The sequence below is a fragment of the Ornithorhynchus anatinus genome, chromosome 2, assembly GCF_004115215.2.
Source record: "Ornithorhynchus anatinus isolate Pmale09 chromosome 2, mOrnAna1.pri.v4, whole genome shotgun sequence".
Taxonomy (NCBI): domain Eukaryota; kingdom Metazoa; phylum Chordata; class Mammalia; order Monotremata; family Ornithorhynchidae; genus Ornithorhynchus; species Ornithorhynchus anatinus.
The window spans coordinates 159,079,377-159,104,991 of record NC_041729.1 but is presented as its reverse complement, the minus strand read 5'-3'; positions in this window follow the sequence as shown (position 1 = coordinate 159,104,991).

Genomic DNA, 25,615 nt, shown 5'->3' with positions numbered 1-25,615 from the left:
TTGCCCGCGGTCACACAGCTGACAAGCGGCGGAGTCTGGATTTGAACCCGTGACCTCTGGCTCCCAAGCCCATGCTCTTGCCACTGAGCCGTGCTGCTTCTCTACAATACAATACAATGGCGTTAGGAGAGCCGTTCCTTGCCCACAAGGAGCTTACAGTCCAGCTGGGGAGGCAGACGTTGATATGAGTAGATTTTCTCTGGGGCTGTGTTAGTTAATATGAAGAGGAGAGTTGAGTAATTATAAGGTTGATTAGGAGAAACAGTGTGACATAATGGATAAAGAGACCATGGGCCTGGGAGTCAGAAGGACATAGGTCTTAAGCGCAGCTCTGCTACTTGTCTGCTGTGTGACCTTGGGCTAGTCACTTCACTTCTCTCTGCCTCAGTTCTCTCATCTGTCAAATGGCGATAAAGATTGAGAGCCCTAGGTCAGACAAGGACTGTGGCCGAACTGAGTATCTTGTCTCTCCCTCAGATAATAATAATAATAATAATGTTGGTATTTGTTAAGCGCTTACTATGTGCAGAGCACTGTTCTAAGCGCTGGGGGAGATACAGGGTCATCGGGTTGTCCCACGTGAGGCTCACAGTTAATCCCCATTTTACAGATGAGGTCACTGAGGCAGAGAGAAGTGAAGTGACTTGCCCACAGTCACACAGCTGACAAGGGGCAGAGCTGGGATTCGAACTCATGACCTCTGACTCCCAAGCCCGGCCTCTTTCCACTGAGCCATGCTGCTTCTCTGATCTCAGATCTTAGAATGGTGCCTGGTACATAGTAAGTGCTGAACAAATACCCAAATCATACATTCATTCAATCTTATTTATTGAGCGCTTACTGTGTGCAGAGCACTGTTCTGAGCTCTTGGAAAGTACAATTTGACTACTACTACTACTAATAATGTTGGTATTTGTTAAGCGCTTACTAAGCGCAGAGCACAGTTCTAAGCCCTGGGGTAGATACAGGGGAATGAGGTCGTCCCACGTGAGGCTCACAGTCTTCATCCCCATTTTCCAGATGAGGGAACTGAGGCACAGAGAAGTGAAGTGACTTGCCCACAGTCACACAGCTGACAAGGGGCAGAGTCAGGATAGGGACAATCCATACCCAGCAATGGGCTCACAATCTAGAACGGGGAGACAGACATCAAAACAAAACAAGCAGACAGGCATCAAAATGATCAAAATAGATAGAATTAAAGATATATACACATCAGTATTTATTATTCGGTAAATATGTACAAATATACACAAATGCTGTGGGGCAAGGAAGGGGGTAGAGCAAAGGGAGGGAGTTGGGGTGATGGGAAGGGGAGGAGGAGCAGAGGAGAAGGAGGTTTCAGTCTGAGAAGGCCTCCTGGAGGAGGTGAGTTCTCAGTAGGGCTTTGAAGGGGGAAAGAGAGCTCGTTTGGAGGATGTGAGGAGGGAGGGAATTCCAGGTCGAAGGTAGGACGTGGGCCAGGGGTCAACAGCGGGATAGGCGAGAACGAGGCCCAGTGAGGAGGTTAGCGGCGGCAGAGGTGCGGAGTGTGCGGGCTGGGTTGCAGAAGGAGAGAAGGGAGGTGAGGTAGGAGGAGGCCAGGGGAGGATGAGCTTTGAAGCCAATAGCGAGGAGTTTTTGCTTCACACGAAGATGGATAGGCGATCACTAGGGTTTTTTGAGGAGGGGTGACCTGCCCAGAGCGTTTCTGTAGAAAGATAATCCAGGCAGCAGAGTGAAGTATAGACTGCAGCAGGGAGAGACAGGAGGTTGGGAGATGGGAAAGGTTGCTGATGCAGTAATCCAGTAGGGATACGATGAGAGATTGTACCAAGAAGGTAGTGGTTTGGATGGAGTGGAGAGGAAAGGGTGGATCTTGGGGGTGTTGTGAAAGTGAGACGACCGGCAGGTTCTGGTGACAGATTGGATATGTGGGTTGAAAGAGAGAGTGGAGGCAAGGATGACGCCAAGTTGTGGGCCTGTGAGACGGAAGGGATGTTAATGCCATCCACGGTGATGGGAAAGTCAAGGAGAGGACAGGGTTTGGGAGGGAGATAAGTAGCTCAGTCTTAAACACGTTATCATTAAATGATTCTTATTAATATAAATCCTAAAGTCACATTTCCTCCATGAGGCCTTCCCTGACCAAACACTAATTTCCCCTATTCACCCTCCCTTCTGTATCACCTATGCTCTTGGATCTGTACCCTATAAGCCTTTGATATTCAACCCACCCACAACTTGTACGTACATATCCGTAATTTATCTTAATAGTAATGTTGGTATTTGTTAAGCGCTTACTATGTGCCGAACACTGTTCTAAGCGCTGGGGCAGATACAGGGTCATCAGGTTGTCCCACATGAGGCTCACAGTTAATCCCCATTTTACAGATGAGGTAACTGAGGCACAGAGAAGTTGTGTCTTGCCTACAGTCACACAGATGACAAGTGGCAGAGCTGGGACTTAATGTGTGTCTCCCCTTTCAGACTGTAGGCTCTTTACGCGCTGGGATTGTTTCTACCAACTAGGTTGTGTTAAACGCTCCCAAGCATTCTCTGCACACAGTGCTCAATAAATACCCTGATTAGTTGTTTAATCATGATTCTCATTAATTTTTAGCTACCTCTTATTTATCTATTTATGCCTATTCTCAGCATTTGTGTGTATATACATGTTGAGCAGCTCTATGTTGTTCTGTTAGCTTAAGCTGCTTGTGGGCAAGAAAGAGTCCTTTTGCTTCTGTGGCATTTCCTGAACTTTCACTAGAATGCACTGAATTTAGTAGGCTTTCATAAAATCAGTCAGTCGCATTTGAGAACATCTAGTATAGCAAGTTCTTGGGAGAATAAAGTGGAATTAGTAAGAAGTTAGGCCCACAGCACTTAATTACATAGCCATATTTTATTTATTTATAATAATAATTATTATGATATTTAAGTACTTACTTTGTGCCAAACACTGTTCTAAGCACTGAGGTAGATGCAAAATAATCAGGTCTCCCACGCGGGGCCCACAGTCTTAATCTCCATTTTACAGATGAGGTAACTGAGGCACAGAGAAGTTAAGTAGCTTCCCAGGGTCACAGGCTGAGTCCAAATCGAGCCCTAAGCGGTTTTGAACACATTTCCAGGAGAAGGGGCAGGGACATAGAGAAGCAGCGTGGCTCAGTGGAAAGAGCATGGGCTTGGGAGTCAGAGGTCATGGGCTCGAATCCCAGCTCTGCCGCCTGTCAGTTGTGTGACTGTGGGCACGTCACTTAACTTCTCTGTGCCTCAGAGTGCCGATGCTCTCTCCACTGAGCCATGCAGCTTCTCTCTCCCCCTACAGCCTGTAAGCTCGCTGTGTGCAGGGAACATGTCTACGTGGGGAGAGTACAATATAACAGTATAACAGACACATTCCCTGCCCACAACGAGCTTAGCAGGCTAGAAGGGGAGACAGATATTAATTGAAATAAATGAAATTACAGATATATACATAAGTGCTGTGTGGCTGGGATGGGGGATGATTTAAGGGAGCCAATCAGGGTGATGCAGACGTGAGTGGGATAAAAGGAAATGAGGGCTTAGTCAGGGAAGGCCTCTTGGAGGAGGTGGGCCTTCAATAAGGCTTTGAAGAGGGTTCGTTCATTCAATAGTATTTATTGAGCGCTTACTATGTGCAGATCACTGTACTAAGCGCTTGGAATGGACAATTCGGCAACAGATGGAGACAATCCCAGCCCATCGACGGGCTTACAGTCTAATCGAATCGGTTGCGGGGGAGTAATTGTAGGATCTGAAGAGAGAGGGTGATCCAGGAGAGGCAGGATGTGGGAGAGAGGTTGGAGGTGAGAGAGATGAGATCGAGGTACAGTGAGAAGGTCGGCATTAGAGGAGTGAAGGGTGCAGTCTGCACTGAGGTAGGAGTCTAGTGAGGTAAAGTGGGGGGGAAAGGGGAATGCCTGCTTTAAAGCCACTGGTAAGGAGTCTACCAACTCTGTTGCATTATATTATCCCAAGTACTTAGTACTGTGTCCTGCACACAGTCAGCACTCAATGAATACCCTCAAGGATTGTACTATCTAATGGGAACCCAGACATCTAGAAGGGATGAAGTTGTAGGTGTGGTGGGGGGAGGAGGGGAATTAAAAAAAAATACTATTACAGTTGTCAAGAGTTAAATGATTATACAGGCTATTAATCTGGGATATTTAGCATCCTTCCACCGTCAGATATTCTATTCTTCAGTTATCTGGATTATCCTAATTAACTCAAATTTACTCTCAAATTTACTCTGCCTGAGAGGCTATATCTTGAATAATTACAAATGACACTAATAATAGTGGTAATTAAGCCCTATACCCAGCATTCAGATAAACATAATCATAATAATAACGAATAATAATGATGGCATTTGTTAAGCACTTACTACGTGCAAAGCACTGTTCTATGTGCTGAGGGGGATACAAAGTGATCAGGTTGTGTCCCATGTTGGGCTCACAGTCTTAATACCCATTTAACAGATGAAGGAACTGAGGCCCAGAAAAGTTAAGTGACTTGCCCAAAGTCACACAGCTGACAAGCAACGGAGTTGGGATTAGAACCCATGACCTCTGACTCCCAAGCCCGGGCTCTTTCCACTGAGCCATGCTGCTTTTCGCTGGCAGAGTCTCTGTACCACATGGGGCCCAGAGCATAAGTAGGAAGGAGAACAGGTATTGAATCTCCATTGTACAAATGAGGAAACTGAGGCACAGAAAAGTTAAGTGATTTGTCTAAGATCACACAGAAAATGAGATCTTTCCATTAGGTAACACTGCTTCCAAATGATCCATCATTTTTAGTCTCCTGAGGTTTGCAAGAACAATTTTGTTAGAACATTTTAAAGCAGCAGATTGAAGCCCAGTAGTATTCCTTCCTGCCCACCTTCCCCTTCCCCTTCCCCTTCCCCTTCCCCTTCCCCTTCCCCTTCCCCTTTCCCTTTCCCTTCCCTTCCCCTCCCTCCCTTCTCTTCCTCCCTTCTCTTCTTCCCTTCTCTCCCTTCCCTCCCTCCCTTCCCTCCCTCCCTCCCTTCCTTCCTCCCTTCCTTCCTTCCTGCAAAGTTTATCAGGTTGGAAACAGTCCCTGTCTCACATGGGGCTCACAGTCTAAGTAGGAGGGGGAAGAGATATTTATTTGAGAACAGGTATTTATTTAATCCCCATTTTCTAGATGAAGTAACTGAGGCACAGGTAAGTTGTCATTTGCCCATGGTCACACTGGAAGCAATTGACAGAGCTGGAATTAGAACCCAGGTCCTCTGCCTCCCAACCCCACTAGGCCATGCTGCTTATATCTACCCCAATATTTAGCACCGCAATTATTTTTCTTTTTTTATATGGTAATGAAGCGCTTACTCTGTGCCAGGCACTATAGTAAGCACTGGGGTAGATGCAAGCTAGTCAGGCTGGATACTGTCACTGTCCCACATGGGGCTCAACAGTATTTATCCCCATTTTGAAGATGAGCTAATTGAGGGACAGAGAAGCGAAGCAGCGTGGCTCAGTGGAAAGAGCACGGGCTCTGGAGTCAGAGGTCATGGGTTCGAATCCCAGCTCGGCCACTTGTCAGCTGTGTGACTTTGGGCAAGTCACTTAACTTCTCGGTGCCTCGGTTACCTCATCTGTAAAATGGGGAGTAAGACTGTGAGCCCCACGTGGGACAACCTGATTCCCCTGTGTCTACCCCAGCGCTTAGAACAGTGCTCGGCACATAGTAAGCGCTTAACGAATACCAACATTATTATTATTGTTAAGTGATTTGCTCAGGGTCACATAGTAGACAAGTACTGGAGCTGAGATTAAAACCCAAGTCCTCCTGACGTTTAGGCCAGGGCTCTATCCGCTATGCCATGCTTCTTCTCAAAATTCGTAATATTTTTCAAAAGTAGGCAAATGGGAAAAGTCAGACCTCCAACCCAGCCTCCATGAGGGTTCCTTCCTTAGGTTAACAAGTCATCCTCCCTCCCACACCAGATCATCCGCAGTGTCCTTTTGTCACCTGAGAGCGTAGAAGTATCCTTTTCTTGCTAGATATTTCTAGCACCAGCAAACCTGCTTTTGATAGTGTCGGCTAAATTGCAACGTCTTTTACCTATGTTTTTAATTAGAACTTTTGAAACTCTCATTCAGTTTCACCCCGCAAGAATCAATCCTGCGCAGTGGCTGGCCACAAAATTGGCAGAGTACTCAACCGCTTCTTCCTCATCATTTGGGCAGTTTTGTTACTGTACTAGTATTTCATTTACCCTTCTAATTGCCCAGCGAGCTGCTGGCGGTCCCGCGAAAAGTGCATCGCTCTGGGAATTGGGAAACCTGGGTTATAGGACTGCTGTAATTACGCCATCCGTGATGAAGTTTTCTGACTGAAGCACCACCTAGATCATACTGTGAAGTGGAGAGAGCCGGCAGGAACCTTGGAAATAGCTGACTTAATGTGGATGACATAGTTCCCAGTTAACCACCTGCTGCGTTACGTAGCCCAGAAGTAAGGCTTGTTACTGCGTGTTACGCCTGCATGTTAAAGAAAAAAAAAGGAAAAAGCCACTTGGAATGTACTTCAGCCAGTGATCATCGATCCAGGTTCAGCAAGAACAAGACTGCGGAAGAAAAGAGAGGATGAGTTTCTCAGGGCAAGCCACCCACCCTGGAATCAACTCCTTTCTGGAGGTTCTCAGTTCTGAAGATTCTGTCCTGAGGCTCATTCATCACTGAGGAAGCAGCACGGTCTAGTGGATAATGTGTGGGTCCTGGGAGTCAGGAGGACCTGGGTTCTAATCCAAGCTCTGCCATATGTCTGTTATGTGACCTTGGACAAGTCATTTCACTTCTCGGTGCCTCAGTTCTCTCCCTCCCTTCCCTTCCTTCCCTCCCTCTCCTTCCTTCCCTTCCCTCCCCTCCCTTTCCTCCCTCCCTCCCTCACCTTCCTCTCCTCCCTTCCCTAGGGGAAGCAACGTGGCTCAGTGGAAAGAGCCCGGGCTTTGGAGTCAGAGGTCATGGGTTTGAATCCCGGATCTGCCCCTTGTCAGCTGTGTGACTGTGGGCAGGTCACTTCACTTCTCTGTGCCTCAGTTACCTCATCTGTAAAATGGGGATGAAGATTGTGAGCCTCACGTGGGACAACCTGATTACCCTGTATCTCCCCCAGCGCTTAGAACAGTGCTCTGCACATAGTAAGCTCTTAACAAATACCAACATTATTATTATTATTATTCTCCTCCCTCCCTCCCTCCCTCCCTTCCTCCCTTCCTTCCTCCCTTCCTTCCTCCCTCCCTTCCTCCCTTCCTCCCTTCCTTCCTTCCCAGTTACCACATCTGTAAAATGTGGATTAAGACTGTGAGCCCAATGCAGTACAGGTATGGTGTCCAACCTGATTTTTTTTATATCTGCCCCAGTGCTTAGTACAGTACCTGGAACATAGTAGGCGCTTAACAAATATTGTTATTACTATTATTTTCATTATTTCCAATGGAGACTCCATCATAGGCTGCCCATAAATGATGGGAAACTGGCATGTCAGTATCTTTCTTTAATGATTGTTCAGCCAATAGTATACTCTGACATCATTCCTCAGTTACTGGAAATATAGGTTTGATTGACAAAAATTGGATTTAATACTTCAGACTCGTGGTATGTGAATACGCCCTTAGAGACATCCTTTAAATTAAGGCCATTGATACACACAACAGAACTGATTTTTTTTCTTACGCTCCTCAGTGGTTCTTTTATCCATTCATCTTTTCCCATGTTCCTTGAGACTTTTTGCATGAATGAAAAGAAAGATCAATGGAAATGTAATGAAACGTTTGGAAAGGCTCAAGTGAATTGGGTTCTAATGGTTTTTCCATTCCCTGAGTGTCAGCTGGTTGAAAGGCAAAGCACTTGCACATAAGACAATAGGGACAAAGCCTCATTTTGAAGAGACAGATTTCCGGGTCATACTGTTTTTTTTTTTTTTAAAAAAAAAAAGCAATGTCAAATTTGCTCCATTTTAAGGGGTGTAGAAATTTAAATGAAAACAGAACACTTTCATTTAAGTCCATCAGGGTGTTTTCCTTGAATCAATTTCAGGAGGCCTTGGAATATTCCATCAAAATAAGGCTAGTTTTATGAAATTTACACACGCTTAATTTGGTTTTAACCTCTAAGGATGTAGCTATTTTCATTTTTGTCTGCACCATTAGACTATATGCTCCTTATGGGCAGAGAATGCATCACAACATCATTCTGTAATTTTGAAGTGTCTAGTAGCCTTTCCAGGGCAGCTATGAGATTAAGATAATAATAATGTTGGTATTTGTTAAGCGCTTACTATGTGCTGAGCACTGTTCTAAGCGCTGGGATAGATATAGGGTAATCAGGTTGTCCCACGTGAAGCTCACGGTCTTAATCCCCATTTTCCCGATGAGGGAAGTGAGGCACAGAGAAGTGAAGTGACTTGCCCACAGTCACACAGCTGACAAGTGGCAGATCCGGGATTCAAACCCATGACCTCTGACTCCAAAGCCCGGGCTCTTTTCACTGAGCCATGCTGCTTCCCCTAAGATATATTGCCATAATCTAATTGAAAGCTCTGTGTAGGTCTCCATGGACATGACTGAATCAAATCCCCAAATCATACAAGGATAGAATTGGGATGTAAATTAATGACATAAATTGGGATAGATTGGAACAGAGAGTACTCAAGACCAGGGGTATAAGGTAGTATTTTAAGCTTCTGAAGTTTGACAGGAAGAAAATCATGGGCATGGGAGCCAGAGGACCTGGATTCTAATCTCGGTCTTTCTGCTGCATGACCTTGGCCATTCACATGTTCTTCTTACCATTTTGGCTGTAAACGCCATGTAGGACAGAGACTGATTTTAGACTGTAAGCTCCTTATGGGCTGGACTCTCACCTACAAACTCTATCATATTGCATTTCCCGAGTGCTTAGTACAGGAGTCTGCCCTCACTAAGTGCTCAGTAAACGTCACTGAGTGCAATTTTATCTACCACAGTAGTTAATGTGATTCTTAGCCCCTTGTAAGTGCTTTTCAAATTTCACAATTATTAACGTGAGGGCCAAGCTGGGTATTGCCGAATTGTACATTCCAAGTGCTTAGTACAGTGCTCTGCACATAGTAAGCACTCCATAAATATTATTGAATAAATGAATATCTGATTCCCAGCCTAAGCAGTTATGCCTTGTACTGTCTTGAGAACTTCACCTGGGGAAAGCTGAGGAACAGCACTTGGTCTAAAATCATTCCCGGAATAAGCTAGTGAATGAACTCACATTTAACTTTCCTTCTACTTCAGATACGGCTTGGGTAGAGAGAAGTTGCTACCATAGACTAATCTTATGGCTGGATCTCAGGGAGGACAGGTAGACCGGACCTTACAGAACAGCCAGCTCCAAAGATGGAGTCACTTCTCTTTGATTTGCTCCCAGGAGGATCTCAGGTCCATCCCCAAGGGGGTAGAGATTTTCAATCTATTGGTAGGAATATCCCACTGAACTGGCGGGGGTGTCTGTCCCTGAGAAATCTGACCTTGTTCTCTAACAACTTCCCTTCTGGGAAGAATATGGATAGTGATGATGCTCCAGTCTATTTCCTTCACTCCATTATTTGGTGAATGTTCATTTTATTGAATAAACACCCTACACTATTGCAGTAAATTTATAAAAAGTGAATACACATGACGTATCTCAAAATCCTGAATTTTAAAGGCAACTGATTTGAATCAATCACTCATATTTATTGAATGCTTACTAAGTGCGGAGCACTGTTAATATACTGTGCTCGGGAGAATACAATATGACAAACACATTCTCTGCCCACAACGAGCTTACAGTCTAGGGGGGGAAACATATGAATATAAAAAAAAAGTACAGATATGAACACATAAGGGCTGTAGGGCTGGAGTGGGAAATGAATAATGGGAGCAAATCAGGGAGACTCAGAAGGGAGTGGAGAAAAGGAGATGAGTTTAGCCAGGGAATGCCTCTTGGAAGAGATGTGCCTTCAGTACGACTTTGAAAGGCGAGACAGAGTGTCTGTTGGTTCTGAAAAGGGAGGACTTTCTAAGTCAGAAGCAGCATATGGTGAGATAGAAGAGATTAAAGGTACCCTGAGTAAGTTGGCACCTGACGAGAGAAATGTGTGGGCTGGGAAAGCAGCGAAGTGAGGTAGGAGGGGGAAAGGCGATTGAGTCCATTAAAGCTGATGGTAAGGAGTTTCTGTTTGATCTGGAAAGAGATGGGTGACCACTGGAGGTCCTTGAGGAGCAGGGAAACGTGGCCTGAACATTTTTGTGGAAAAATGATCTGGGCAGCGGAGTGAAGTGTGACCTGGAGGAGGGAAAGACAGGAGGCAGGGAAGTCAGCAAGGAGGCTGATATAGTATTTAAAGCAGATTAGGATAATTGCTTGGATTACCATGGTAGTAGTTCAGATGGAGAGGAAGGGGCAGATTTTAGCAAATTTGTGTGTTGAATCAACAGAATTATCAATATGTGGGAGGAATGAGAGAGAGCCACTGCTCTCATATTATCTCTCAAGGATAATGTCAAGATTATGGGTTTTTGAGACAGGGAGATTGGTGATGCATCTACAGTAATGCGAAAGTCAGGGGAAGGGCACAGTTAGGGTGGGAATAATAATATAGAGAAGCAGTGTGGCTCAGTGGAAAAAGCACGAGCTTTGGAGTCAGAGGTCATGGGTTCGAATCCCTGCTCGGCCACTTGTCAGCTGTGGGACTTTGGGCAAGTCACTTAACTTCTCTGTGCCTCAGTTACCTCATCTGTAAAATGGGGATTAAGACTGTGAGCCCCACGTGGGACAACCTGATTCCCCTGTGTCTACTCCAGCGCTTAGAACAGTGCTCGGCACATAGTAAGCGCTTAACAAATACCAACATTATTATTATTATTAATAATAATGATGGTATTTGTTAAGCGCTTACTATGTGCCAGGCAACATTCTAAGCGCTGGGGTAGATACAAGATAATCGGCATGGGCCCTGTCCCACAGATGGCTCACAGTCTTAATCCCCATTTTACAGATGAGGGAACTGAGGCCCAGAGAAATGAAGTGATTTGCCCAAGGTCACACAGCAGACAAGTGGCAGAGTGAGGATTAGAACCCAGCTCATTAGAACCCAGCTCCTTCTGACTCCTCGACCTGTGCTCTAGCCACATGTTAAGTTTGAGGTGTGAGCAGAATATCAAAGTAGAGATGCCTTGAAGGCAGGAGGGGATGCTGAACTGCAGGGAGGGACAGAGATCAGGGCTGGAGATGTAGATTTGGGGATCACCTGCATATAGATGGGAGTTGAAGCCATGTGAGCGGATGAGTTCTCCAAGTGAGTAGGTGTAGATGGAGAATACAAGGGGATCCAGAACTGAAACCAAGGGATCCCCACATTTAGGGGATAGGAGTCAGAAGAGGAGGCTGAGAAGGCGACGGAGAATGAGCAGCCAGACAGATAAGAGGAGAGCCAGGAGAGGATAGTGTCATTTAATCCGAGGTTGGATAATGTTTCCAGGAGAAATAGATGGTCGACTGTCAAAAGCAGCAGAGGTCACGGAGGATTAGGATGGAATAGAGGCCATTAGATCTGGCAAGAGGGAGATCATTGGCGGTTTCTGTGGAGCGAAGGGGACGGAAGCCAGATTGGAGGGGGCCAAGGAGAGTTTGAGGAGGGGAATTTGAGACAGCAGGTGAAGACAACTCACTTGGGGAGTTTGGAGACCAATGGTAGGAAGGAGACGGGATGATATCTGGAGGAAGCCATGGGGTCAAGAGAGGGTTTTTTTAGGTGAGGGGAGAAATGGGAATGTTGAAAAGCAGTTGGGAAGAAGCCATTTGGAGAGTGAACAGTTAAAGATGGTGGTTGGTGAGGGAAGAAGGGAGTGGGCAAGTGTATTCCCAAGATGCAAAGGAAAAGAGTTGAATGTGCAGGTGGAGGGGTGGATTTTTAAAGAAGGCACTATCCTCTTGAGATACTGCTGGGAAAGATAGCAGAGTTGAAGAAGGGGCAGGAGAAGGAAGGGACTGGGGAGGGGCAGAGGATATTTTATGGAGATCACTCCTGGAAGTCTCAATTTTCTTGATAAAGTAGGTGGCCAGTTCTCTGTGCCTCAGTTACCTCATCTGTAAAATGAGGATTAAGACTGTGAGCCCCACGTGGGACAACCTGATTCCCCTGTGTCTACCCCAGCGCTTAGAACAGTGCTCTGCACATAGTAAGCGTTTAACAAATACCAACATTATTATTATTATTGTCAGTAGGGGCAAGAGGTGGGGAAACAAGGGGCCAAGGGGTTTGAGGAGGGAGTTAAATGTTTTTACTACCCTATTTATTTTGTTAATGAGGTGTACAGCCCCTTGATTCTATTTATTGCTATTGTTTTTGTCTGTCTCCCCCGATTAGACTGTAAGCCCATCAATGGGCAGGGATTGTCTCATCTGTTGCTGAATTGTACATTCCAAGCGCTTAGTACAGTGCTCTGCAGATAGTAAGTGCTCAATAAATACTATTGAATGAATAGTAAGCGCTCAGTAAATACTATTCAATAAGTGTTCGGAACAACTGGTGGGGGCAATGGGCATGGGTGCCAGTAAGGATATTAAGTTTACAAATATAAGTACATAAGTGATATTTTAAACGAATACCTGAATATCTGAAAGAGAGGTTTAGACCAGTTAATTAAGAATTAGTTCCTTTTCAAAGTGTTTTCAGTGAGTATTTTTCATATCCCCAAATAATAATCAACATTTGACCTTAAAAACTGTTTCTACAGTTGGTTTCCCTCTCGCCCGTATTTTACTTTGCTCCCCTCTCTATTCTGTAATGTCTTAAAACTTTTACCTTCTGAGACTGTTCTTAAAAGTTTAAGTTAAATTAAACAGTTTTTCCTGGTTAGGCAAGACCTAAGTTCCTGTGATTTAAAGAAATCTGAAAGTTGAGTTTTTATGATCAAGTCTATTTCTCAAAAATGATAATAAAGATCATTTTTGGCAGGACTATATCTAGAGGATACCCTAGTAATGACCAAAAAAACTCTCCCAAGTGCTTTGCACACAGTCCTCAATAAATATAATAGAATGAATGAATGATTGATGATGTTCCTGTGTTACTGGGGATGAGTTAAGTTGTCTGTTATCTGTTCTATCAAACGATTGTATTTCTTGAGCACTTACATGGGGTAGAGCACAGTAGGATTCAATGATAGAGTAGCAAACTTTTTGCTATAGCATGTTATTGAGATGAAATGCTTCAAGATGATGTCAGACATCTTTTTTAAATGTCTCTGGGGCCTTCTCTTTCATACTTTGAATAATCGGGTCACCCAATCTGACAAGTAATAATAATAATTGTGGTATTTGTTAAGTGCTTATTATATACCAGGCACTCTACTAGGTGCTGGAGGGGATACAAACAAATCAGGTTGGACACAGTCCCTGTCCCACATGGGGCTCACAGTCTTTGTCCCCTTCTTACAGATGAGGTAACTGAGGCCCAGAGAAGTGAAGTGACTTGCCCAAGGCCACATGGCAGACAAGTGACGGAGCCGGGATTAGAACCATGACCTTCTGACTGTGGGAGAAGAGATTGGAAGGGCTTTCCATGAAGCTGGGGAGGAAGGAACACAGGCTGATTGTGGGAAAGTGCTCAATTACTTCTGAAACCAAAGTGTGTGTGGACTGTCTCCCCTGATTAGACTGTAAACCCCTCAGTGGGCAGGGATTGTCTCTGTTGCCTAATTGTACATTCCAAGTGCTTAGTACAGTGCTCTGCACATACTAAGTGCTCAATAAATACTATTGAAAGAATGAGTGAACCTGAAGCTGAGCCCTGCAGCAGGGGTGACACCCTCAGGTCCCCCCATGTCTGGGTGGCTGCAGCTGGGGGGTCTCCGAGACAGTTAATAATAATTTTGGTATTTGTTAAGCGCTTACTATGTGCAGGGCACTGTTCTAAGCGCTGGGGTAGATACAGGGTAATGAGGTTGTCCCACGTGAGGCTCACAGTTAATCCCCATGAGGTAACTGAGGCACAGAAAAGTGAAGTGACTTGCCCACAGTCACACAGCTGACAAGCGGCAGAGCCGGAAGTCGAACCCATGACCTCTGACTCCCAAGCCCGGGCTCTTCTCACTGAGCCACGCTGCTTCCCCAAGAGAGCTGCTTATCTGGCCATTGCTACCACTGCCCTCAGGTTGTAGGCAGGGGAGGGAGGGAGCTGGAGAGCTGACCTGATAGCTGCCCTAAATAAAAACATCAATCAATCAGTCTGTCAGTAGTATTTGTTGAGCGCTTACTAAGTGCAGAGTAAAGCAGTGTGGCTCAGTGGAAAGAGCCGAGGCTTGGGAGTCAGAGTTCATGGGTTCAAATCCCCGCTCAGCCACTTGTCAGCCATGTGACTTTGGGCAAGTCACTTAACTTTTCTGTGCCTCACTTATCTGTAAAATGGGGATTAAGACAGTGAGCCCCACGTGGGATAACCTGATCACCTTGTGTCCTCTCCAGTGCTTAGAACAGTGCTTTACACATATTTATCTTACGGAAGCAGCGTGGCTCAGTGGAAAGAGCCTGGGCTTCGGAGTCAGAGGTCATGTGTTCCACTCCCGGCTCTGCCACTTAGCTGCGTGACTGCGGGCAAGTCACTTAACTTCTCTGTGCCTCAGTTACCTCATCTGTAAAATGGGGATTAACTGTCAGCCTCAAATGGGACAACCTGATTACCCTGTATCTACCCCAGCGCTTAGAATAGTGCTCTGCACATAGTAAGCGCTTAACAAATACCAACATTATTATTATTACTTGGGAGAGTACGTTATAACAATATAACAGACATGTTCCTTGCCCACAAAGAGCTTACAGTCTAGAGGGGGACCACCCACCAGAAGCTGTTTAAGAATTCTGCCTTTTATAATAATAATAATGATGATGTTGATGATAATCTCCGGGTGCTGGAGCTCCCCCATCTATGGATAAGACTGGCCAGGATGAGGCAGCAGTGGGCAGTCTTTTCATTTAAAAAGATGTATATATATATATACATATTTTTATACATATATATATACATATTTTGAAATGAAAATATATATGTATATTTCTCCTGGTGCTGGTAAACCTGGCTTTTACCTCCGACCCCCTCAGCTCCTCTCTGTCCCCCTCCATTGCTTTGGGCTCTGAGGAGTCAGAGAAGCAGCAACCTTAGATCCAAACACCTCCCTTAGCAGGGGCAGTGAAGCCAGGGATGGGGAAGGATATCGATTTTTTTTCAGAAACATTCTCTCCGTCTCCAATAAAGTTTTGGATCCCGTCGGTAGGAAGACCCCAGATCCAAACCCCTCCTGCAGCAGGGGCAATGGTAGTTGGAGATGGGGAAGGAGACCGATTTTGATTTTTTCAGAAGCTTATTCTCCGGCTCTGTCTCTTATGACGTCTTAATGAAGTTTCAGTTCTTGTCAGCAGGAACCGATAAAAATATGTGGTTCATGTCAGAAGATGCATCTCATACCATGCCATGAATTCACCCTTTCAGCTGAGTGAAGGAAGATCAGATGAGGGGACCAGGATGACCGTGATCCAGCAAGAGGTGGTTTAGGCAGTTGGCACCCGTGTCCTGTACCCAACTGTACTAAGTTCTTGGGGGAAGACAATAGAGTTGGTACACTTGATCCCTGCCTTCAAGAAGCTTTCAGTCTACTATTATCAGGCAGATAATTTCACTCCCCCACTTTGAAACCTTATTGAAGGCACATCTCCAACAAGAAACCTTCCCTGACTGTCTTCCTCTCCTCTTCTCCCACTCCCTCCCGTGCTCCTTCATTCATCTTCCCTCCCAACCCCACAGCACAGATGTATATATCTTTAATTTATTTATTTATTCATTTATTTATCTTTTTCTTCATCTATTCATTCATTTATATTAATGTCTGTCTCCCCCTCTAGACTGTGAGCTCGTTGGGAGCAGGAATGTGTCCGTTTGTTGTTATATCGTACTCTCCCAAGTGCTTCTTAAAGTGCTCGGCACACAGTAAGTGCTCAATAAATACGACTGAAGGAATGAAAGAATGAATACTGGCATCAGAGACAAGCTGCAGTTAGGAGACCCTCCCCACTCAGCAGCAGCACTGGAGTGGTTTACGAAGACAGCAAGCGGTGAGCTAAACTGGCCCTTTGGGGTCGGGGCAAGCACGGGCAGATATTTTCCGAGGGCAACTCTTGGCTCTCCAGTAGCCCTGCTGTTTGAGTCACGCAGCCGTTCCGTGCTATTTATTGAGGGTTGTGTGGAGGGTTGAGTACAGTTGGTAGACAAGACCGTTGGCCACAAGGAGCTTAAAGTCTCTGTAGAGCTTGGTACTTAGTTGTTCGAATTGGAGCCCATCGATTAGACTGTAAACCCATCAGAGGGCAGGGACTGTCTCTATCTGTTGCCGATTTGCACATGCCAAGTGCTTAGTACAGTGCTCTGCACATAGCAAGCGCTCAATAAATACTATTGAATGAATACCATTCAGTTAGACACAGTCCCTTCCTATAAGGAGTGTACAGTGTATCTGGGGAGACAGATACTGAAATAAATGGCAGGGAAGGGAAACAACTGAATTTAAAAATAGCATATCGGCCCTTGGAGGCTTGGGGCGACGGAGGTTCCAATATTTGCCGGAGTGAGTCTGGGGAGGAATTTATTAATAATAATAATACCAGTAATAATGGTATTTGTTCATTCATTCAGTAGTATTCATTGAGTGCTTACTATGTGCAGAGCACTGTACTAAGCGCTTGGAATGTACAATTCGGCAACAGATAGAGATAATCCCTGCCCAATAACTGGCTCACAGTCTTAAGCATTTACTATAAGCCAAGCACTGTTCTAAGCGCTGGGGAGATACAAGGAAATCAGGTTGTTCCACGTGGGGCTCACAGTCAATCCCTATTTTACAGTTGAGATAGCTGAGGCACAGAGAAGTTAAGTGATGTGCCCTAGATCACACAGCAAAGTGGCAGTTCCGGGATTAGAACCCACGTCCTCAGCCTTCCAAGCCTGTCCTCTTGCCACCAGGCCGGGCTTCTTCTCTAATAATAATTAAATAATAATAATTCTGATATTTGTTAAGCGCTATGTGTCAAGCACTGTTCTAAGCACTGGGTAGATGCAATACAATCGGATTAGAGACAATACCTGTCCCATATGGGGTTCACACTTATATACCTGTTTTACAGATGAGGAAACTGAGGCCCAGAGAAGTGAAGTGACTTTCCCAAGGTCACACAACACTCATGCGGTGGAGCAGGGATTAGAACCCTATCCTTCTGACTCCCAGGCCCGTGCTCCATCCACTAAGCCACGCTGCCTCTCTGCTTCCAGTCTCTCGGTTGAGGACCTGAGCTCCTGAATCAGCCACTCTGTTTCCTAACCTGCATTCTCCCTTCCTCCTTTCCCAAGCTCCTGGAGTCCAGGGCTCCGAAGCACCCGCTTTTTCACCTTTTCCGATTTTTCCAACCTCTGATTTGGCTTTGTGTCCTTATAGCCAGCCCACTCACACTGCCCTAGATACTGTCCTGCCAATGGGAGACTCTCTGATTTGAGACCACAGCTGCTGTCAGGGCAGAGGAAATGGATGAAATGCAGCTCACCTCCCGCTGAGGTAGTGGGAGGGGAACCAGCAATGGGCTGTGGGTGCCAGGGGAAGTTCACAGTTGTCTGTTGCCCCAGGCAGCCGCTCGGAAGGATTGAATAGAGACTGAGATCCCAGCTCAAATTTCCTCTTTCTGAGGGCTGACACTAATGCTTTTCTGCAGGATTACATTAATACCCCTAACATAAGGTGATTAGTGAAACAGATATCATTAATGCAACTGAAGCAGCACGGCCGAGGGGGAAAGAGCACAGGCTGGGGAATCAGGATACTTGGGTTCTAACCCTGGCTCCTCCACTTGCGTACTATGATTAGACTGTAAGCCCGTCGATTAGACCGTAAGCCCGTCAAAGGACAGGGACTGTCTCTATCTGTTACTGATTTGTCCATTCCAAGCGCTTAGTACAGTGCTCTGCACGAAGTAAGCGCTCAATAAATACTATTGAAGGAATGATCTTGAGCAAGCCACTTAACTTCTCTGTGTCTCAGTATCCTCAACTGTAAAATGGGGATTCAATGTCTGTTTCTCTTCCTCCATAGATTGGGGCAGTGTTACAGGGGCTGTTTCAAATCTGACTGAATTATATCCCACCCAGTGCTTAGTACAGTGCTTGGTGCATAGTAAGTACTTAATCACCACTATTAATAATAAAAATAACAATAATTATGGTATTTCTTAAGCGCTACGTGCCAAGCACGGTTCTAAACGCTGGGGTAGATACGAGGTAATGAAGTTGGACATAGCCCCTGTACCAAATCGGGCTCACACTGTTAATCCCCCTTTTTACAGATGAGGTAACTGAGGTGCAAAGAAGTTTAGTGACCTGCTCAAAGTCACACAGCTGATAAGTGGCAGAGCCGGGATTAGAACTCGTGACCTTCTGACTCCCAGGCCCGGGCTCTATCCACTACGCCCTGCTTGTCCAAGGCCACACAGCAGACAAGTGGCAGAACCGGGATCAGAACCCACATCTTCTGACTCCTGAGCCCGAGTTCTTGCCCCTAAACCATGCTGCTTCCCTCATGTATGCCCTTTATTTGTGCACTTTGGAAAATCAATAGAAAGAAGAGGCATAATAATAATGTCGGTATTTGTTAAGCGCTTACTATGTGCCAAGCACCAGTCTAAGTGCTGGGGTAGATACAAGGTCATCAGGCTGTCCCACGTGGGGCTCACAATCTTCATCCCCATTTTACAGATGAGGTAACTGAGGCACAGAGAAGTTAAGTGACTTGCCCTCAGTCACACAGCTGACAAGTGGCAGAGCCGGGATTCGACCCATTACCTCTGACTTCCAAGTCCGGGCTCTTTCCACTGAGCCACGCTGCTTCTCAATCTTGATCTTATGTGAAGAGTTCACAATTTTAATCCCCCATTTTATGATGAGGGAACTGAGGCACAGAGAAGTGAAGTGACTTGTCCAAGGCCACACAGCAGACAAGTGGTGGAGTTGGGATTAGAACCCAGGTCTTTCTGATTCCCAGGCCCGTGCTCCATGCTATAGGGCAAAAGAATAAGCATATATACACAAGATCTAAGAATGAGCAGAAATGAATTTATAAAGCCAAGCAATGGCTTATATGACTTGGGGCTGGGAATTAAATGGTGAAGTTTTGTTGGAAATGAGAGATTTTAGAAATCGTAGGAAGTTATGAACATTGGGAGAGATGTTTGTGGGATTTGTGAAGGGAGTTCTTCCTGCTCCTGCATAATATAATTAATGCAATAATAATATAATATAATTAATCAGAATCACAAGGGGCTGCTCCCCACTTTTTCATTAGCGAATGACTTTGGGGAGGTCACTTCACTTCTCTGTGCTTGCTGTGTGACTGTGGGCAAGTCACTTAACTTCTCTGTGCTTCAATTACCTCATCTGTAAAATGGGGATTAACTGTGAGCCTCATGTGGGACAACTTGATGACCCTGTATCTACCCCAGTACTTAGAACAGTGCCCTGCACATAGTAAGCACTTAACAAATACCAACATTATTATTATGATTATTATTATTCAGTTACCTCATCTGAAAAATGGGGATTAAGACTGTGAGCTTCTTGTGGGACATGGACTATGTCCAACCTGATTAACTTGTATCTACCCCTGCACTCAGTACAGTGCATAGCACATAGTGATTGCTTAACAAATACGATAAAAAAAAATAAATTAATTTGCTTCGTTGAATGTTGTAGGTTATGATAAGCTTCCTGTTTGATTTACTCCACACAGCCACAGCCATCTGTAATTATATTTATTTATATTAATAACTCTCTCTCTCTATGATCATCCTCTAGAATGTAAGTTTGTTTTGGGCTGAAACAGTGTCTGTGGTATTATTTGTATTCATTCATTCATGCAATTGTTTTTGAGTGCTCACTTTGTGCAGAGCACTGTACTTTGTTGGTCACTTATTTCCCACCCACACAGTCTATTCAGTAGGTTTACCACATGTTTGTATGCTGTATTAGCTTGGCTTGATCATTAAAATAATAATAATGATAATGATGGTATTTGTTAAGCATTTACTATGTGCCAAGCACTGTTCTAAGCACTGGGATAGATCAGTTGGATTATCAAGTTGTCCCACTTGGGGCTCACAATCTTAATCCCCATTTTACAGACTGACTCCCAAGTACTTTTCACATAGTAAGCACTAAACAACAGTACTTTTCACATAGTAAGCACTAAACAAATACCAGCACTATTATGGACTCTGTCTGACCCGATTAACATGTCTTTACCCCAGAGCTGAGTATGGATGATGGGTGACACCTTGTATTCCCCCTTACTGTCTCATCACCATCCTTTCTGTCTCACGAGCCCATTAACTCGGTGTTATCTTTGACTCCTCTCTTTCATTCACCCCATGTATTCAATCACTAAATCCTTTCGGATCAATCTTCTCCACATCGCTAACCGTCCTATCCTCTCCATCCAAATTGCTCCCACATGAATCCAACCACTTCTCCTAGCTCACCTTGATTAATGTATCAGCCTCCTTGCTGACCTCCCTACCTCCTGCCTTTTCCTACTCCAGTCCATACTTCACTCGGCTGGCTGCCTGGATCATTTTTTCACAAAAACTTTCAGTCCATGTATCCCCACTCCTCAAGGACTTCCACTTGTTGTCGACCCACCTCCATATCAAAGAGAAACTCCTTACCATTGGCTTTGAACCACTCCGTCACCTAGCTTCCATCTACCTCACCTCGTTGCGTGGCTCAGTGGAAAGACCCCGGGCTTGGGAGTCAGAGGTCATGGGTTTGAATCCTGCCTCTGTCACTTGTCAGCTGGGTGACTGTGGGCAAGTCACTTCACTTCTCTGGGCCTCAGTTCCCTCATCTGTAAAATGGGGATTAACTGTGAGCCTCACGTGGGACAACCTGGTTACCCTGTATCTACCCCAGCACTTAGAACAGTGCTCTGCACGTAGTAAGCGCTTAACAAATACCAACATTATTATTAGACTGTAAGATCATTATGGGCAGGGAATGTGTCTACCAACTCTGTTATATTGTACTCTTTCAAGCACTTAAAACAATGCTCTGCACACTAACTCCTTGACAAATATGATTGAGTGCTACTATTATCGCAGGGAGCTGGTCACCTCAGGAATTCACACCTCCCCAGTGGGAACACCTCAACACCGACTCTGTGCTCCCCAACAAATAATTTGTAGATGCAAGTTAATTAGGATGGACAGAGTACATGTCTCCTGTGGGGCTCACTTTCTTAATTTCCATTTTAAAGATGAGGGAACCAAGGCAAAGAGAAGTGAACTGACTTGCCCAGGTTCGTACAACAGACAAGTGGCACAGCCAGGATGAGAACCCACATCCTTCTAACTCCCAGGCCTGTATTCTCTCCACTAGGCCACGCCGCCTTTGAGCACTCACTGTGTGCAGATCATTGTACTACACGTTGGGGAGAGTATAATATAACGGGGGCGATAGATACGTTCCCTGCCCACAGCTTGCTCACGGTCTAGAGAGGGAGATAGACCTTAGTATGCATAATGAGGTACGGAAATGTACCTAAGTACTGTGGGGCCGTGGGAGAGGTGAATAAAAGGAGCAAATCTAAGACCAAGTGGAAGTACATTTTCTATCGAATTTTCCTGGATGCCCAACGTAGTGCAGCGTACCCAATTCCTAAACAATAAGTCCAGGAAGAAGCAGCGTGGCTAGTGGAAACAACACACGCCTGAGAGTCAGAGGGTGGGGGTTCTAATCCTAGCTTTGCCAAATGCTTGCTGTGTGACCTTACTTTCCAAGTGCTTAGTACAGGGGCCTGCACGCAGTAAGCGCTCAATAAATACGATTGGATGAATCAGTCGGTGAATCATACTTACAGAGGGCTTACTGTGTGGCCCAGCACTGCATTAAGCCCTTGGGAGAGAATTATACAAACATAAACTGATGCATTCCCTGCCCACATTGAGATTACAGTTTAGACGGGGAGCCGGGCATTAATATAAATAAATAAATTACAGACATGTACACAAACGTAGTGGAGCGAGGAGGGGGATGAATAAAGGGAGCAAGTCAGGGTGACACAGATTAGTAATTAGCCAAGTTGAACTGTGGCTGTAAGGTTTCTTTCCTGGGTGACCTGTATTTATGGAAATTTCCATGCGGTCTGGGGAGGATGCCAGCTCTCTGAGGCAGCTGCTGTTGTGAGGGGCGGGAGGAGTGTTTTTTTGGAAAAGTGACCATTTTTCGCCCGTGCCAGTCACAGGGTTGCCACTACCAGCTATCTGAATTAAACCCGGGCGCTGGGGTATTGTCACTGCCAAGTGGATTTGGCAGCCTCCCTGAAAGAGTGGCTCTGAGCCCCAAGTGAGTCTTTACAACATCCAAGGTCTGCTGGAATTACACTGGGGAGATTATTCACCCCACTTCTTACCCTTGCTTTTCCTTAGGGCTTGTATGTAGAGGAGCCTGCTGTGTTCATGTTCCACAGAAAAGAGTTATTTTCCTCCCCTTGAGAGAAAGCAATGTCTTCCACTTTATTTTATCATCATCCTCATTATTATTATTACAACTAATAATAATAGCAGCGTGGCGGAGTGGAAAGAGCCCGGGCTTGGGAGTCAGAGGTCATGGGTTCGAATCCCGGCCCCACCGCTTGCCACCTGTGGGACTTTGGGCAAGTCACTTAACTTCTCTGGGCCTCAGTTGCCTCATCTGTCAAATGGGGATTAAAAACTGTGAGCTTCATGTGGGACAACTTGATCACCTTGTATCCCCCCAGCGCTTAGAACAGTGCTTTGCACATAGTAAGCTCTTAACAAATACCACCATTATTATAATGAGGATAATGATAAAAATAGCGGTACTTGATAAGTGCCAAGCACTGTTCTAAATGTTGGGGTAGATACAAATTAATAAGATTGAACACTGTTCTAAATGCTGGGATAAGTACAAGTTAATCAAGCAGCGTGGCTCAGTGGAAAGAGCACGGGCTTTGGAGTCAGAGGGCATGGGTTCGAATCCCGGCCCCACCACTTGCCAGCTGTGTGACTTGGGGCAAGTCACTTCACTTCTCGGTGCCTCAGTTACCTAATCTGTAAAATGGGGATTAAGACTGTGAGCCCCATGTGGGACAACCTGATTCCCTTGTGGGTACCCCAGCGCTTAGAACAGTGCTCGGCACATAGTAAGCGCTTAACAAATGCCAACATTATTATTTTTAATCATGTTTAAAGCAGTCCCTTTCTCACATGGGGCTCACAGTCTAAAGCAGGAGGGATAGGATTAAATCCCCATTTTAGAGATGGGGTGACAGGCACAGAGATGTGAGGTGACTTTCCCAAGGTCACATAGCGTACATGTGCGGAGACAGGATTAGAACTCAGGTCCTCGGACTCCTAGGCCTGTGCTCTTTCCACTAGGCCCTGCTGCTTCTCTATTTTTGATGAGTACGTACATTCTAGACAGCATTGAAACTACTGCCTCTGTACCGTTTTTTTGCTCTATGGTTTTTTTCTCCTGCTCCATTATTTAGAAAGGTAGGAGTATTCATTCTAGTGGTAGTAGGAGTAGAGAAGCAGCGTGGCCTAGTGGATAGAGCCCTGGCCTAGGAGAAGGAAGGTCTTGGGTTCTAATCCTGGCTCCACCACTTGTCTGCCGTGTAACCTTAGGCAAGTCACTTCACTTCTCTGCACCTCAGTTCCCTCATCTGTAAAATGAGGATTAAGACTGTGAACACGCTGTGGAACAGGGAATGCGTCCAACCTGATTACTTTGTATCTATCGTAGTGCTTAGTATGGTGCCTGGCACACAGTAGGATTTAACAAATACCACAGTCATTATTATCATTATTATCCATCAGTAGTACTATTGAGCACTTACTAGGTGCAGAGCACTGCACTAAACTCTTGATAATACGATATGATGTGGGCAGACACGTTCTCTGCCCACAACAAGAGGCCTTACAATATGCCTTTTGTTTTTCATCAATCAATCGTATTTAGGGTGCCCTTACTATACTGCACTGTACTAAGCATGTGGAGAAGTACAAGAGCCTAAGTGACGTGATTGTGGCTCAGTGGAAAGAGCACGGGCTTTGGAGTCAGAGGTCATGGGTTCGAATCCCGGCTCTGCCCCTTGTCAGCTGGGTGACTATGGGCAAGTCACTTCACTTCTCTGTGCCTCAGTTACTTCATCTGTAAAATGGGGATTAAAACTGTGAGCCCCACGTGGGACAACCTGATTCCTCTGTGTCTACCCCAGCTCTTAGAACAGTGCTCTGCACATAGTAAGCGCTTAACAAATACCAACATCATCATATCTGTCCTGAGGAAATTTCAGTCTAAGGTATTAGTATTCAATTAATCACTTGTATTTATTGAGCACTTACCATGTGCAGAGCACTGTGAATCCCAGCTCTGCCACTTGTCAGCTGGGTGACTGTGGGCAAGTCACTTAACTTCTCTGTGCCTCAGTTACCTCATCTGTAAAATAGGATTAAGACTGTGAGCCCCACGTGGGACAACCTGATTCCTCTGTATCTACCCCAGTGCTTAGAACAGTGCTCTGCCCATAGTAAGCGCTTAACAAATACCAACATTGTTATTATTACAAGAGACTAGGTAGACGTGATATCTGTCCTGAGGAAATTTCAGTCTAAGGTATTAGTATTCAATTAATCAATTATATTTATTGAGCACTTACCGTGTGCAGAGCACTGTGAATCCCGGCTCTGCCACTTGTCAGCTGTGTGACTGTGGGCAAGTCACTTCACTTCTCTGTACCTCAGTTACCTCATCTGTAAAATGGGGATTAAGATTGTGAGCCTCACGTGGGACAACCTGATTCCCCTGTATCTACCCCAGCACTTAGAACAGTGCTCTGCACATAGTAAGCACTTAACAAATACCAACATTATTATTAAGTGCTTGGGGGAGAGTACACTATAAAGAGTTGTTGGGCATGCTCCCTGTCCATAATGAGCTTGGAATACCAAGTTTTCAGCCTCACCTCTCCCGTTTTGTTGTCGAACAGGAGGAATCTTCTGTGATTGAAGAGGGAGGGTCCGCGGGTCAGGGGGAAGAAAGGGTGTCGGGGAAGTGAAGAGAGAGATCCAAATCATCAGGCAACCAGGGGCCTAGCCTTCTTGTCACCTTCCGTATTTGTCTTCCTAATTGTTCCTCCACTAGGACTTAGTTGATATTGGCTCCACGGGTAGTGGCTATAAATCAATGTTTAACCTGTTGTCAATAGTTCTTTTTGGTGGGGAGCTACAGTGGCAAGTTCTCATTTAAAAATCAATACTGAATGTATTATAAAGATTCTACTAGTATGATAAAGGGAAAGAAACATCCCTGTCGACTCTCTCACCTGTGTCCCCACACTCACTGTTCCATTGGCTTGGAATGCCCTCCCTCCCCTTATCGGACAGACCGCAGCTCTCCCCAGATCCCATCTGAAATTCCACCTCCTCCAAAGTGGCGTCCGACCAATTTCCCGGCACCC